Genomic DNA, 15743 nt, shown 5'->3' with positions numbered 1-15743 from the left:
CTGTTATTTAATTTTTTTTGCTAAACAAATGGAAAATACCTAAAATTAAAAAAAAAAAAAAAGTTTTTCTTAGCGTCTGTTAGAACATTATGCAAAAAAGTAATTTTTCTTCTTCACTGACGTATGGTGATGAGGCGGCATTAATTAGGCAGTACTGATGAGGAGGCACTGGTAAGCGGCACTGATAATCAGTGTAAATGTCCCAAGATCTCCAGTTACTGGCTCTCCTCGCGCTGTGACAGCACATGAGGAAAGGACTGATAGTATTATTTACAATGTGATCAGCTATGATTAGGCACAGTTGATTACATGGTAAAAGGCCAATGTGTTTGGCCCTTTACATTGATTTGCTGTGTCCAAGGGACACAGTGATCACAGATCGTGCCAGATGCACGCCCCAGGGGGTGCATTTCTGGGAGGATGTCTGTAGATGCCTTCCCAGAACTGGACGATCATGCGGTCATGAGGGGGGTAATGTTCTGCACATCTTTTTTATTTTTAGTCAGAAAATAAAAACTTGATAGATTACTTCAGGCTGTCCCCCTTTGCTGGTATAGCTAGCTATGTAAAACATTAACCATTTGCCCTCTGGAAGATTTACCCCCCCCCCTTCATGACCAGGCAATTTTTTGCTATATAGCACTGTGCTACTTAAACTGACAATTGTGCGGTCATGCAACACTATACACAAATTAATTTTATATCATTTTGCACAAAAATAGAGCTTTCTTTTGGTGGTACTTACCGTATTTTTCGCTCCATAAGACACACTTTTTTCCCCCCAAAAAAGGGGGGAAAATGTCAGTGCGTCTTACGGTCCGGTATTTCTGCCGCCACCATGTCAGAATACCGGGCCGGCCGCTCAGCTCTTCTCTCCTGCAGGGCCTTACCTGTTCCTCGCTCCAGCGCTGCACAGTCTTCCCGCGCTGGCTTCTGTGACAGCCGGGTGCCCACTGCGCATGTGCTGCCCTTTGTGAATGATCCGGTGTTTTCTGGGACACATGACAGGTCCCAGAAGGCGCCGGGCCATTCACAAAGCACAGCGCTTCTCGCGCATGCGCAGTGGGCACCCGGCTGTCACAGAAGCCGGCCCGGGAAGAAGAGGGAAGGACAACTCCGCGGAAGTGGGAGCGGGTACCTGTCAAATTCAGGTACCCGCTCCCCCTCCCTCCCCAAAGGTCAGCAGTCTCTGGTCATCCCCTGCACTGTCTGCAGTCTCTGGTCATTCCCTGCACTGTCTGCAGTCTCTGGTCATTCCCTGCACTGTCTGCAGTCTCTGGTCATTCCCTGCACTGTCTGCAGTCTCTGGTCATTCCCTGCACTGTCAAGTCTCTGGTCATCCCCTGCACTGTCTGCAGTCTCTGGTCATCCCCTGCACTGTCTGCAGTCTCTGGTCATCCCCTGCACTGTCCGCAGTCTCTGGTCATCCCCTGCACTGTCCGCAGTCTCTGGTCATCCCCTGCACTGTCCGCAGTCTCTGGTCATCCCCTGCACTGTCCGCAGTCTCTGGTCATCCCCTGCACTGTCCGCAGTCTCTGGTCATCCCCTGCACTGTCCGCAGTCTCTGGTCATCCCCTGCACTGTCCGCAGTCTCTGGTCATCCCCTGCACTGTCCGCAGTCTCTGGTCATCCCCTGCACTGTCCGCAGTCTCTGGTCATCCCCTGCACTGTCCGCAGTCTCTGGTCATCCCCTGCACTGTCCGCAGTCTCTGGTCATCCCCTGCACTGTCCGCAGTCTCTGGTCATCCCCTGCACTGTCCGCAGTCTCTGGTCATCCCCTGCACTGTCCGCAGTCTCTGGTCATCCCCTGCACTGTCCGCAGTCGCTGGTCATCCCCTGCACTGTCCGCAGTCTCTGGTCATCCCCTGCACTGTCCGCAGTCTCTGGTCATCCCCTGCACTGTCCGCAGTCTCTGGTCATCCCCTGCACTGTCCGCAGTCTCTGGTCATCCCCTGCACTGTCCGCAGTCTCTGGTCATCCCCTGCACTGTCCGCAGTCTCTGGTCATCCCCTGCACTGTCCGCAGTCTCTGGTCATCCCCTGCACTGTCCGCAGTCTCTGGTCATCCCCTGCACTGTCCGCAGTCTCTGGTCATCCCCTGCACTGTCCGCAGTCTCTGGTCATTCCCTGCACTGTCCGCAGTCTCTGGTCATCCCCTGCACTGTCCGCAGTCTCTGGTCATTCCCTGCACTGTCCGCAGTCTCTGGTCATCCCCTGCACTGTCCGCAGTCTCTGGTCATCCCCTGCACTGTCCGCAGTCTCTGGTCATCCCCTGCACTGTGTCCGCAGTCTCTGGTCATCCCCTGCACTGTGTCCGCAGTCTCTGGTCATCTCCTGCACTGTGTCCGCAGTCTCTGGTCATCTCCTGCACTGTGTCCGCAGTCTCTGGTCATCTATATTGTGTCCACAGTCTCTGGTCATCCCCTGTACTGTGTCTGCAGTCCATTGGTTCAGAATATATTTTTTTTTCTTGTTTTTCGCCTCTAAAACCTAGGTGCGTCTTATGGAGCGAAAAATACGGTAACCGCCACTGGGTTTTATTTTTTTGCGCTATAAGCAAAAAAAGACAGAAAATATTGTTTTACTTTTTGCTATAAAACATTTAAAAAATAAAATTTCTTTAAAAATGTAGGCCAAAATGTATTCTGCTACGTGTTTTTAATAAAAAAAAAGTCCCAGTAAGTGTATATTAATTAGTTTGCATGAAAATTATAGCATCTACAATTACTGGAATTTTTTTTTTTAAATATATACTAGTAATGGCTGTGATCAGCTACTTATAGCACAACTGTGATAGTACAGTGGGTATTTTGACACTGGCTAAATGACACTGATATCACCGGTGACACTAATACAGTGATCCTTGTTAATAAAATGCACTATCATTGTAATAATGACACTGGGTAGGAGGGAAAAAAAACATCTTGGGCAATCAAAGGGTTAACTGTGTTTCTAGGGAGTTTTATTGTTTTGTACTGTGTTTTACTAGAGGATGTGCCGGTTTTTATTCCCGACAAAAATCGGCACATCCCCACTGTCAGGAGAGAGATCTGTGTTATTTCCATACACAGAATTATTTCATGTCACTAGCTCCGCTGATCGGTGGGTCCCAACCATGAATCACTGGCTGGGACCTGGTGATCGGCATGTAAGGGAGCCAATGACAGCGCAGCCGGGTGGCTTGTTTTTTTTTCTTTTTTTTTCCTTTAAAATAATAAACGCATTATACTTACATGCTACATACAATGTTTTTGCACAGAGGAGCCCCGATCCTCATCTTCTCAGGTTCCCTGCCAGCTCTTCTGGCCCCTCCCCCTTGCCAAGTGCCTCTAGAGCAAGCAGGGGGACGGGCCAAAATGAATGCGCACGCATGCGTGTCTATAGGACACACAGTGTGTGGCTCAGTCCCGCCCCCTCCACACTGGCTGTAATTGACAGTTCAGCAGAAAATATTTGGAGATCCAGTTGAGGAAAATTGCCTTAAAAGGGAAATTGCTACATAATATATGGTGATTAACATAATGAGAAGTTGAACTATCTGAGGTGTTTCGGGACTGTATCTGTTTAAAAAAAAGGGCAAAGGTTTTTTTGACCATGCATAACATGTAGGGTCCGACCAGCAAGGTGAGGACACACCTGTTGGTGATGGTGGCACACGTATGATTGCTACCAGTGAAGTTTTCTTGGCACATGCATTTATGATACTTTGCCGAGGGTACATGTTAGTGACTCTTTTTGCAAGGAAGGACATTTATTGGTCAGAGGTTTGATTTAAAAAAAAACACAAAATGACTTTAGATAAAAAGACTATTTGTTGCACATGCATTTATGACAATTTCTCATGCATATATATTTTGTGATGTGGGCACATAGAGTGTAGAGCTAAATCATTTATTTTCCCCCATGAACATAAAAGGTTCTAACAAGGTTTAGAAGTACAGGCTCTACACCATTCATAGTATTTTGTTGGGAACACACAGTTTATGAGGATCTGAGAGGTGTGAGCAGCTGCAAGTTAGGAGTCAATATCATAGCAGATCACAAGTCTCATTTGGAATACCAAAGGTTAAGACCCTACACACAATGCGGCCAATCATTAGGAGATTATACTCACAACGAACTGTTGTTTTGGACACTGAAGATGGAATCAACATACAGTTAGGTCCATATATTTGGACACAGGCAGAATTTTCATACTTTTGGCTCTGTATGCCACCAGAATAAATTAAAATAAAACAATCCAAATGAATTTGAAGTGCAGACTTTCAGCTTTAATTCAAGGGGCTGAACATAAATATCAAGTACAACTTTTAGGAACTGCAACCATTTTTATGCACAGTCCCTCCATTTTCAGGGGCTCAAATGTAATTGGACAAATTAATATAATCAAAGAAAATGTTCGTTTTTAATATTTTGTTGAGAATCCTTTATTGGCAATGACTGCCTGAAGCCTGAAACCCATGGGCATTTCCAAATACGTTTCCAGGCACTACCTGCAGCTGTCTTCAGTTTTTCTTTGTTTGTGGGTCTTTCTGCCTTTAGTTTTACCTTCAGCAAGTGAATTGCATGCTCAATCAGGTTGAGATCAGGTGATTGACCATTGCAGAATATTCCAATTTTTTTCCTTCAAAAGCTCTTGGGTTGCTTTTGCAGTGTGTTTTAGATCATTGGCCATCTGTATTGTGAAGCACCGTCCAATCAACTTTGCTGCATTTGGCTAAATCTGGGCTGACGTTGTATCTCTAAACACTGCAGAAGTCATCCGGCTCCTTCTGTCACATCATCAATAAACACCAATGACCCAGTGTCACTGGAAGCCATGCATGCCTATGCCATCATACTGCCTCCACCATGTTTTACAGATGATGTTGTGTGCTTTGGATCATGAGCTGTTCTCAGCTTTCTCCACACTTTTTTCTTCCCGTCATTCTGGAACAGATAAATCATAGTTTCATCCATCCAAAGAATGCATTTCCAGAACTGGTCAAGCTTTTTAGATGTTTTTTGGCAAAGTCAAATCTGGCTTTTCTATTCTTCAGGGTTATGAATGGTTGGCACCTTGTGTTGAACCCTCTGTATTTGCTCTTGTGAAGTCTTCTCTTAATTGTAGACTTCGACAATGATACACCCACCTCCGGGAGAATGTCCTTCACTTGACTGGATGTTGTGAATGGGTTTTTCCTTTACCATAAAGAGGATCAGGCGATCATCCACCTCTGTTGTCTTCCGTGGAGGTCCTTGCCTTTTTATGTTGCTGAGCTCACCAGTGCGTTCTTTCCTCAGAATATACCAAACTGTTGATTTGGCCACTCCTAACGTTGTTGCTATCTCTCTGATTGATTTTGAAGCCTTAAAATTCCCTGTTAAACTTGCAGAACAAGCTCCTTTGATGCCTGATGTAGGTTCACAGCAATAGATTCCAAATGCAAATACCAAATTTAGAATCAACTCCAGACCTTTTACCTACTTAATTGATGAAGAAATAACAAAGGAGTAGTCCACACCTGACCATGAAACAGCTTCTGATTTAATTGTCCAATTACATTTGGTCCTAAACCCTTCCTCCAATTTGGATGTACATACCCTCAAATCAAACCTGAGTGTGCACTTTCAGCCCATATCTATTATATAACTATAGCTTGAATATGTTTTTGGTAAATACCTGAAAAAATCTAAAATTGTGTCTGTGGCCAAATATATATGGACCTAACTGTACATCTTTGTAGCACAGCTTTGAAACCTTCATTCTTAACCCCTTCACGCCGACGTAACACAAATATGCAGCCTCACGGACCTGGGCTTTTTTCCGTGGGGCCGCATATTTGCGTACCTGTCTTTGTGTTGGGAGCGCGCCCTCAGCGCGCTCCCAGCACCGAGACCGCGGTGTCACTGAGAGCACCAGGTCCCGTTCTAACGATCGGGACCCGGGACTCCCGGTCCCGGGTCACATGATCGCTGTGATAGCCTCTGATTGGCTATCACAGTGATCAGTCACTGTGCAGCCCGGCCCCCTTGTTTTTTTTCTCTCTCTCTCTATGAATGGAGAAGAGAGATACATTGTATCTCTCGAACTCCTGTCAGAGAGAAGAAAAAAAAAAGTTTGTAAAAAAAAAAAAGATAAATAAATATTAAAAAAATAAAAGAAAAAATAAAAAAAAATACCTAGATCAAGGTTTGATCTAGTTCAGTGCCAGGGTTAGTGTTTAGGTCAGGGTCAAGGTCAAAGGTCAAGATTTAAAAAAAAATTGGTATCAGTGTCAGTTAGTGTTAATGTCAGTGTCAGTTAGTGTTAGTGTGTTTTAGGTAAAAAAAAAGACAAAAACAAAATGCGCACTGTGGTTTCTGGGCTGTACTACGGGTACAAACAACAAATAACATACACATATATGGTATCGCTGCGATCGTCAAGAGCTGGAGAATTTATTTTGGGTTGCTCTTTGGTGGTAGGTTATGTTCATAACAAGAAACACATAGCTAAATAAAAAAAAAGGATTTTTTTTACTATTTTGGTCCAGTTTTCCTTTGATAATAAAAAAAAAAATCAGGAGATATCCATTACCATTTACCACCAAATGAAAGCCCAATTTGTCCTGAAAAAAAATCAAGGTATAATCCACCTGGATGTGCAAAGTAGTTGTGATGATATGTACGGTTTTGCTATTACATGTCAACGGTGCAGAATTGTGCTTAGGCCTTTAGATTTGTTTTACCCTTAGGCGTGAAGGGGTTAAATACGGTTGCCACCTCATCCCTTTAAACCCAAACACATTAACTACACATGTTCTGTGGCTGATTAAGGTGTAATTAAACTCACTTAGTGCCTTATCTGTATTAAATTAGCCTCAGAACTTGTGTAATTATTATGTGTTCAGTTTTAAAGGGATGAGGTAGTAACCCTACTCTTAAAGGCTAAGTTTTTTTTTTTTCTAAAATTCAGCTCTTCTATGTACCAATATACTATTACTCTATCTCAGTTGCATAAAAAAAAAAAAAAATACAGTCTTTGATTTGGAGAAAAAGGCCTTACCTTAGCCCTTGGCAAATGTCTTAGGCCCCTTTCACATGGGCATTCCGTTTTTTTTCCATCAGTTCAGTCACGCTTTTTCCAAGAAAAAAACGGATCAGTTCACATCAGTTTTTCATCAGTTTCCATCAGTTTTTCATCTTTTTCTTCCATCCGTTTACATCTTTTTTTGTCCATTCACATCTGCTTTTTGTCTGTTTACATCCAATTACATCTGTTTTTGCCCATTTACATCCGTTTTTCGTCCATTCTGTTTTTTTTTAACGGAAAAAAAATTGGGTTTTCTTCCGTTCAAAAGAAAACAGATGATAACTGTATTGTATTGTTTCTGTCTTGTCTCATGTTCTGTCCCCCTTGCTATTGTACAGCGCTGAGCAAACCCTTTGGCGCTATATAAATACTGTATAATAATAATAATGATAACGGATGCGAACATAAACAGATGTAAACAGATGATCATCCATTTACATCCACTAGTCCGTAGAAATACATGGTTGTCGGTTTTTCATCCGCAAATGGACAGATGCAAAACAGACATATGGAACGCCTGTGTAAAAGGGGCCCTAGAAAGTTTTTTCACATCCTGACATGTAGATTTAGGCCTCTTTCACACAGGTGTTCTGTATGTCCATTTTTCATCTGTCCATTTACAGATGAAAAACAGACACCAATGTATTTCTACGGACTTGCGGATATACAGTGGATATAAAAAATCAACACACCTGTTAAAATGTCAGATTTCTGTGATATAAAAAATTAGACAAAGATAAATAATTTCAGAACTTTTTCCACCTTTAATGTGATCTCTAAACTGTACAACTCAATTGAAAAACAAACAAATATTTTAGGGGAGGAAGTAAACATCAAAAACTAAAATAATATGGTTGCATAAGTGTGCACACCTTCTTATAACTGGAGATGTGGGTGTGTTCAAAATTAAGCATTCACAATCATGTTAGCCACTTGCCCTCCAGAGGATTTACCCCCCTTAATAACCAGGCCTCTTTTTGCTATTCAGCGCTGCACTATTTTAACTGATAATTGCGCGGTCATGCAATGCTGTACCCAAACAAAATTTACGTCCTTTTTTCACACAAATAGAGCTTTCTTTCAGTGGTAATTGATCACCTCTGCGCTTTTTATTATTTGCGCTATAAACAAAAAAATCCCGAAAATTTTTAAGAAAAACTATGTTCTTTACTTTTAGCTACAAAAAATATATAGTAAACTCAAACTTAGTTATAAATTTAGGCCAAAATGTATTCTGCTACGTTTTTGGTGTAAAGTGTATATTGATTGCTTTGTGTGAAAAGTTATAGTGTCTGCAAACTATGGTATAGATACTGCAATTTACACCATTTTTTTGCTATGCAGAGCTGTACTAGTTTAACTGACAATCGCGTGGACATACATTACGGTACATAAATGAAATGTACGTGGTATTTGATCACCTGTGTGCTTTTTATTTTTGGCGCTATCAATCAACAAAAAAGTTTAAAAGAAAAATTGGAACAAATTTTTTCATTTCTGTCATAAAAAATATCCAAAAAACTAAAAGTTCCTCATAAATTTAGGCCAAAATGCTGCTACATGTTTTTGTTTAAAAAAAAAAATCACAATAAGTGTATATTGATTGCTTTGTGTGAAAGTAATAGCATCTACAAACTATGGTATAGATAATGGAATTTACACAGCTTTTACTTTCTGACTGCCCATCACATTTCTTGAGGTGCTAAAATACCAGAACAGTACAAATACGACCAAATGACCCCTTTTCAGAAAGTAGACACCCTAAGCTATCTGTTGAGAGGCATATTGAGTCCATGTAAGATTTATATTTTTTCCACAAGTTTTTGGAAAATTACAAAAACATTTTTTTTTTCTTACACAAAGTTGTCACTTAAATTATATATTTCTCACACAAGCCATGGGTATAAGTGGAATTACACCCCAAAATACATTCTGCTACTTCTGGGGGATACCACATATGTGAGGCTTTTTGGGAACCTAGCCACATACAGGAGCCTGAAATCAATGACCACTTTGAAAACCTGACGGTACGTAACTTCCTCATTTCACATCCTCACTACCTATCACAGTTTCGGAGGCCCTGAAATGCCAGGATAGCAACAACCCCCCCCCCCCCCCCTCCAGATGACCCCTTTTGGGAAAGTAGACAGCCCAAGGAATTTAAAAAGAAGCATGTTGAGTATTTTTCAGATCTCATTTTTTCTCAGAAGGTTTTGAAATATAAAAAAGGAGAAACATGTGTTTTTTGTTTTCTTTCTTCATTTTCCAAAAATTTGTGGCAACAAACGAGATCTGAAAAATACTCACCATGCTTCTTAGCAAATTCCTTGAGGTGTCTACTTTCCAAAAAAGGGTCATTTGGGGGGGGGGGGGTTTGGCATTTCAGGGCCTCCAAAACTGTGATAGGTAGTCAGGAAATGTATTGAGGAAATAAAGCCCTTTAAAAGCCTGAAGGTGCTTATTGGATTTTGGGGTCCTGTACTTGGCTAGACTACCAAAATGTCTCTCACATGTGGTAGCCCCATACTCAGGAGAAGTAGCAGAATGTATTTTGGGGAGTAATTCCACATATACCCATGGCATGTGTGAGCAATAAATCATTTAACCTCCCTAGCGGTATGATTATGTCAGTATTTCTGTGCTCAAAGCGGTACATTGTTGTTAATGGAAATATGTTGTTTTTTTTTATTGTAGGCCTGTAATTCTTAGGAATAACTCACTGAAATCTGTCCGAAGAAGAGTCTAGTAAACATCCCGGGTATGATAACATTTGAAACACGAAATCATAAATTATAATATAAAAAATAATAATATAGTAATAAATTGTATTCAATAATGTAATCAAACCAGAAACACTGAAATTTGAAATAGAGCGCCAAGTTCGCACATCACTGAGCTCAGTAGCAAAATTGTTTTCAGTGTCTGATGACGAATTTCCCCACAAATCATTATCACTCAATTCTGCAGCGGTTCTAATTTACTATTACTGTTCTCTAGCTGGTCTAAAACCGCTTTTGACCTAAAGAGATTCTTTTTGGATGCAATGGACGTTTCTCAGTTTTCAAGCAGAAAGAACAGTAAAAATGCAGGCAGGGCACTGGACAAAGCACTAGGGACAAAATGTTTGTGAAATGGTTTGATACAGTAATGTAATACTATCAGATTTTAGTGTATCATGTGTATGTAAAATTTTGACATTTATGATTCTCCCACCGATTCTGCCCCCCATACGTCCCGGCGCTTGCAGGGAACGGAACCCAGAAGACGGATTCCGGCATCGGCTGGAGGACATGGCCGGGGACACAGTGGGAGGACAGCGCGGGACCGCGGACAAGGTAGGTGATCCAAAAATCCCAGAGCAACGCTGCAATGTAATTCCGAGTGTAGCTCGGGGTTGCCATTTCTGGTACTGAAACTTAACCCCGAGCAACACTCAGGAATACCGCCAGGGGGGTAAAGTGACAATTTTGTGTAAAAAAAAAAGTGTGTGTGGTATGCCCACCATTAAAATATACTGCCCTGCATCCACCCACTTCTAATGGTGGGCCATGCACCAATTGTAAGATTGTACAAATGTCTAAATAGTGACACGCTTGAATAAAAATTGTCCACATATAAGTGGTACCCCATATAGAAGAAGGATGACACCAAGTCCCAAACTATCTTGCCACTACTCCCCATGTAGTCTGGGCATCTGGGGAGCTCCACGTGACTATCTTTTCCCTCGTAAATCGGAAACTTATATGTATAGCCTGTTGCCCTCTCACAGGTCTTGTTTTGCTGGGGAGTATAGACATCTACAAATGTTTGGTTAAGGTGATTTACAAGGGGCCGGAGCCAGTCAAATTTAGGGTCACCCCAAGGATGACAGAGTGTATTGTCGTTGAAATGCATAAAACACATTATACTTTCATATCTATGCCTGGCCATGGCAGCAGAACACGGGCATACGGTGAATCGAGTTTGTGGACCGATACAACCACAATTCATCTTTTTTAGTAATGCCCACGTTGAGGGTTAGGCCCCAAAAAAATAACATTTGGAAACAGTAATGGGTTTCCATGCGAATGGTCTGGCAAGGTTTGAATTTGGGTTTGGCGGCGATACATTATTGTATATAATTTTCTTTGATCCACAATCAATGCATACAGATCTTTCGTGAAAAACAGCTCCAAAAAAATCAAAGAAGTATTTAAATTTACTGTTTCCACCTGAATTCTGGGTTGGGCAGTGAATGGGGGAAGTACGGGAGCTGCAGAATTTGTGGGCTGTCAATCGGGATTTGCAAGCACATGTGGAAGGATACTAGGGGCTCTACGGGCCTGTGTGCGAATTCTTGGTGGTTGCGGGACAATACATGTGCTCGCCACTGCACCAGCTTGTACTGCACTTATGGGACTTGCCATGTCACCAAGTGATACTGCAGCTCTGTTATGTGAAAGACCAGGATGTACTAGGCTGCTTGTTCTTGCCAGTTCACCCGAAGGTAGAGCCGCACTAGTACTGGCACTCTGCTGCATATGAGAGTCATCACGATTTACCAGCAAGTGCTAACAGAGATCAGGCTTGATTCTGTGAACACTGTGGTTTTGTGTGCAATGTATCAAGTGACAGTGACCTACTCACATTGCACTTGCTGGGGGAGAAAGGGGGGGTAAGCGTAGGGGCTAAACGCAGGTGCTGGGACTGATCCCGCTAACGCTGTTTTTGGACACACTATAATAATGTGAATGCTGGTATAGTGCTGATCTGATCAAAGATATTGATCCGTTCAGACACTATACTAGCAATGGAGGTGTATTGTGTACGAGTGTGTTCCTGGCAATCAAATGTGATTACTGGTGTACTGAAGGGCAATCTGATGCTATCTGGGAGGGGTGTGAAAACCATGGGAGTGTGAATCACATGATTTTGCGCACCCGTGCTTTCCTGTAGCAGTATTTCTGCTACAGGGTGGTCAGGAAGCAGTTACAGAAGCGGTTTGCATTACGGCGCTGCATTATTTTAACTGACAGTTGTGTGGTCATGCAACGTTGCACCAAAATGAAACGTATGTCCTTTTTTTCCCACGAATTGAGATTTCTTTCGGTGGTATTTGATCACCTATGCGGTTTTTATTTTTTACACTATAAAAAAAATGGCCGATGATTGAGGAAAAAAAACTAATTTTTAACTTTTTGACGTAAAACAGGCCCAGTAAAAAAATTTAAAAAATCTAATTTTGTCATAAAATTTAGGCCAAAATGTATTCTGCAACGTCTTTGCTAAAAAAAAACCCCAATATGTGAAAATTAATTGGTTTATGTGAAAGTTATAGCGTTCACAAATGGCGGTATAGATACTGGAATTTTTTTTTTTAATACCAATAATGGTGGCTTATGGCAGGACTGCGGCGGACATTCTGACACTGGGGGGGAATTGACTTGGTGTCACTGACATCACCAGTGCCAACAATACAGTGATCAGTGCTAAAAAAAAAAAAGCACTGACACTGTACTAATGGCACTGGGGAGGAAGGGGTTAACATTTGGGGGCAATCAAAGGGTTAACTGTGTGATGATAGTGTTTTACTAGGGGGCGGGGGGGTGTACTTCACTGTAAGCACACTGATCGGGATGGCTGTGCTCAGCCATCCCGAGCAGTGTGCCCAAACTGACAGGGACGAGGGCTGCATTGTAAACAATGCAGCCCTCCTCCCTGTCTGTGATCGCCGGTAATCACCGGGGCTCTGGCGGGTAATCACCGGCTAAGACCTATGCGTGATCCTGCGCACAGGGGCCGCACTGCAGCAGTAAAAGTACTGTGGGCAGTCCCCAAGTGGTTAAATAGGAGTCAGTACACATCTGCCATCATTAAAACTGTCTCTTATTAACCCCAAGGTAGGTCTTTCCTGATATTTTCTTTGCATCCTACAGCAAAAGTCAGCATGGTCCGCACAGAGCTTCCAAAGCATCAGAGGGATCTCATTGTTATAAGATATCAGTCAGGAGAAGGGTACGAAAGAGTTTCCAAGGCATTAGATATAACATGGAACACAGTGAAGACAGTCATCAAGTGGAAAAAATATGTGACATTACCAAGAACCGGACGTTCCTCCAAAATTGATGAAAAGACAAGAAGAAAACTGGTCTGGGAGGCTACCAAGAGGCCTACAGCAACATTAAAGAAGCTGCAGGAATATCTGACAAGCACTGGCAGTGTGGTACATGTGACACCAATCTCCTGTATTCTTTTTATGTCTGGGCTATGGGGTAGAGTGGCAAGACGGAAGCCTTTTCTTACAAAGAAAAACATCCAAGCCTGGCTAAACTTTGTAAAAACACATCTGAAGTCTCCCAGACGCATGTGGGAAAACGTGTTATGGTCTGATGAAACCAAGATTGAACTTTTTGGCCATAATTACCAAAGATATGTTTGGCGCAAAAACAACACTGCACATCACCAAAAGAACCAAAAGAACACCATACCCATAGTAAAGCATGGTGGTGGCAGCATCATGCTTTCGGGCTGTTTTTCTTAAGCTGGAACTGAGGCCTTAGTCAAGGTAGAGGGAATTATGAAAAGTTCCAAATACCAGTCAATATTGGCATAAAATTCTTCAGGCTTCTGCTAGAAAGCTGAATGTGAAGAGGAACTTCATCTTTCAGCATGACAACGACCCAAAGAATACATCCAAAGCAACAAAGGAATGAAGGAGAAGATTAAAGTTTTGAAATGGCCCAGCCAGAGCCCAGACCTGAATCCTATGAAAAATCTGTGGGGTGATCTGAGGGTGATCTCGCAACCGGACAGATTTGGAGTGTTTTTGCAAGGTACAGTGGGCAAATGTTGCCAAGTCAAGATGTGCCATGCTGATAGCCTCATACCCAAAAAGACTGAGTGCTGTAATAAAATCAAAAGGTGCTTCATCAAAGTATTAGTTTAAGGTGATGCACACTTCTGCAACCATATTATTTTAGTTATTTATTTTTACTTCCCTCCACCATGCACTTGTACTCCACCCATTTGTCATTCTTGGAATGTTGTGATTTGTAGTACACCTATAGGTCAAAAGATCATGACATGTTGGAGGTCTCAGAGGAACCGCTATAGACGAGAACTCAAAGAAGAAGCTGAGGAAAGCGGTACAGGAACCAGCAAAAAAAAAAAGAAAAGCCCTCTTTTTGAGATGTTGGACTTCTTAAGAAATGTGATGGACTTAAGACCGTGAGTAACAAATTGTGTGTAATAGCTTGATGTCCCCAATTACATGACTAAACTATACATAATGATCCACTCCTATTATTGCAGTACCAGCTGCAACCTTTCTGATGAGGAGGAGCAGGTGGGAGAAATGTCCTCGGAGAACACTGATGCTGAGCCACAGGCATAAATGGAACATGTAGCACCTGAGCAGAGTACAGATCAAGCTACATCTTCCCAACCATCCCCATAGCAGGACAGAGCAACCAGTCATGGAAGCGGCAATGATGTCCTTCATGGAGGACATGAGGGAAATGAGGAGGGCTGACTGATGGATCTATTTAGTGATCCAGCCAATCAAGATGCTAAATTTCTTCGTAATATGTACCATCATCTTACTCAAACTCCTCCTCAAAAAAAAAATGGGAGGTTCAAATGGCTATATTTAGCTGTGCAGGATTTTGTGTTAAAGCTGCAATGGCTGGAGATACAATGCCAACTTATTGCGTAAGTCATCAGCAGCGGCCATCACAAGGTTATCCATCAGATATACCACCACATAACACATATGCTCAGCAGCAGTACCCCAGTCACAATCTCATGCAGCAACACCAACCTGCACTTCCACAAATACATTGCCACCATCCCAAGTGTCTCTGTTCACTCAAAATAATAACACCTCCAACTCATATGAATCCGCAAGTTCTCAATCACACTCCTATGGCAGTTCCTCACAAACAACCACCCAGTATTAACATTCTCCCAGTCCTTTTTATCAGGATCTGTAGTAAGAAAGTTATGTAAATTTACAGTTATTTTTGTATAGAGTAATTAAGGGTTATAACCCCTGTCACGTTTTTTTGCTATCTGTGTCCCTCTCATGTCCCATAACCAAAAAGCAAGTGAGATAATATCACAGCAACTGAAGGGACTTCCTTGGGGACCCCCATGTCACCAAAACTAGTTTTCAAATTGAGACTGTCAATGATTATGGGAAACATGACAACTACAGAGGCTCAGACTGCGATAAAACACAGACAGGTGTTCAGATCCATCTCCAGTCTATACAAAAATGAACAAAACGTTTTGCCTTGGGATATACCTTATAGTGACAGTACTGAGGTGAAACACACAGATGAGACAGTCTTCTGCGTGTTGTACTTCTTTATCTGCCGTATTCTCTTCTCGGGTATCAGCTGATAATCGTGGATGTGACAATGCCTCCAGCCTGTTGTACCTGTTTATCTGCAGTATGTTTTCCTGCATTTGTTTTAAGTATGTGATTTGTGAAACACATACACTATTTGTAAATAAAACATGTTGCGGTCAATTATATTGACAGTAATAAAAAGGTTGCCTGCAAACGTGCAATAATTTAATTTATTTTTGTAAATCTATAGTACAGAAATAACATTCTCAACAGAAGGATGTGATGGTGATCAGGTCAGTAATTAGCAATGTTGGGACTATTTACATATGCGCATGCTGCCATGGAACTTCTCTGTCAG

Source organism: Staurois parvus, unplaced genomic scaffold (assembly GCF_062004578.1).
Source record: "Staurois parvus isolate SC_StPar_1 unplaced genomic scaffold, SC_StPar_1.0 ptg000167l, whole genome shotgun sequence".
Taxonomy (NCBI): Eukaryota; Metazoa; Chordata; class Amphibia; order Anura; family Ranidae; genus Staurois; species Staurois parvus.
This window is presented reverse-complemented; position numbering follows the sequence as displayed.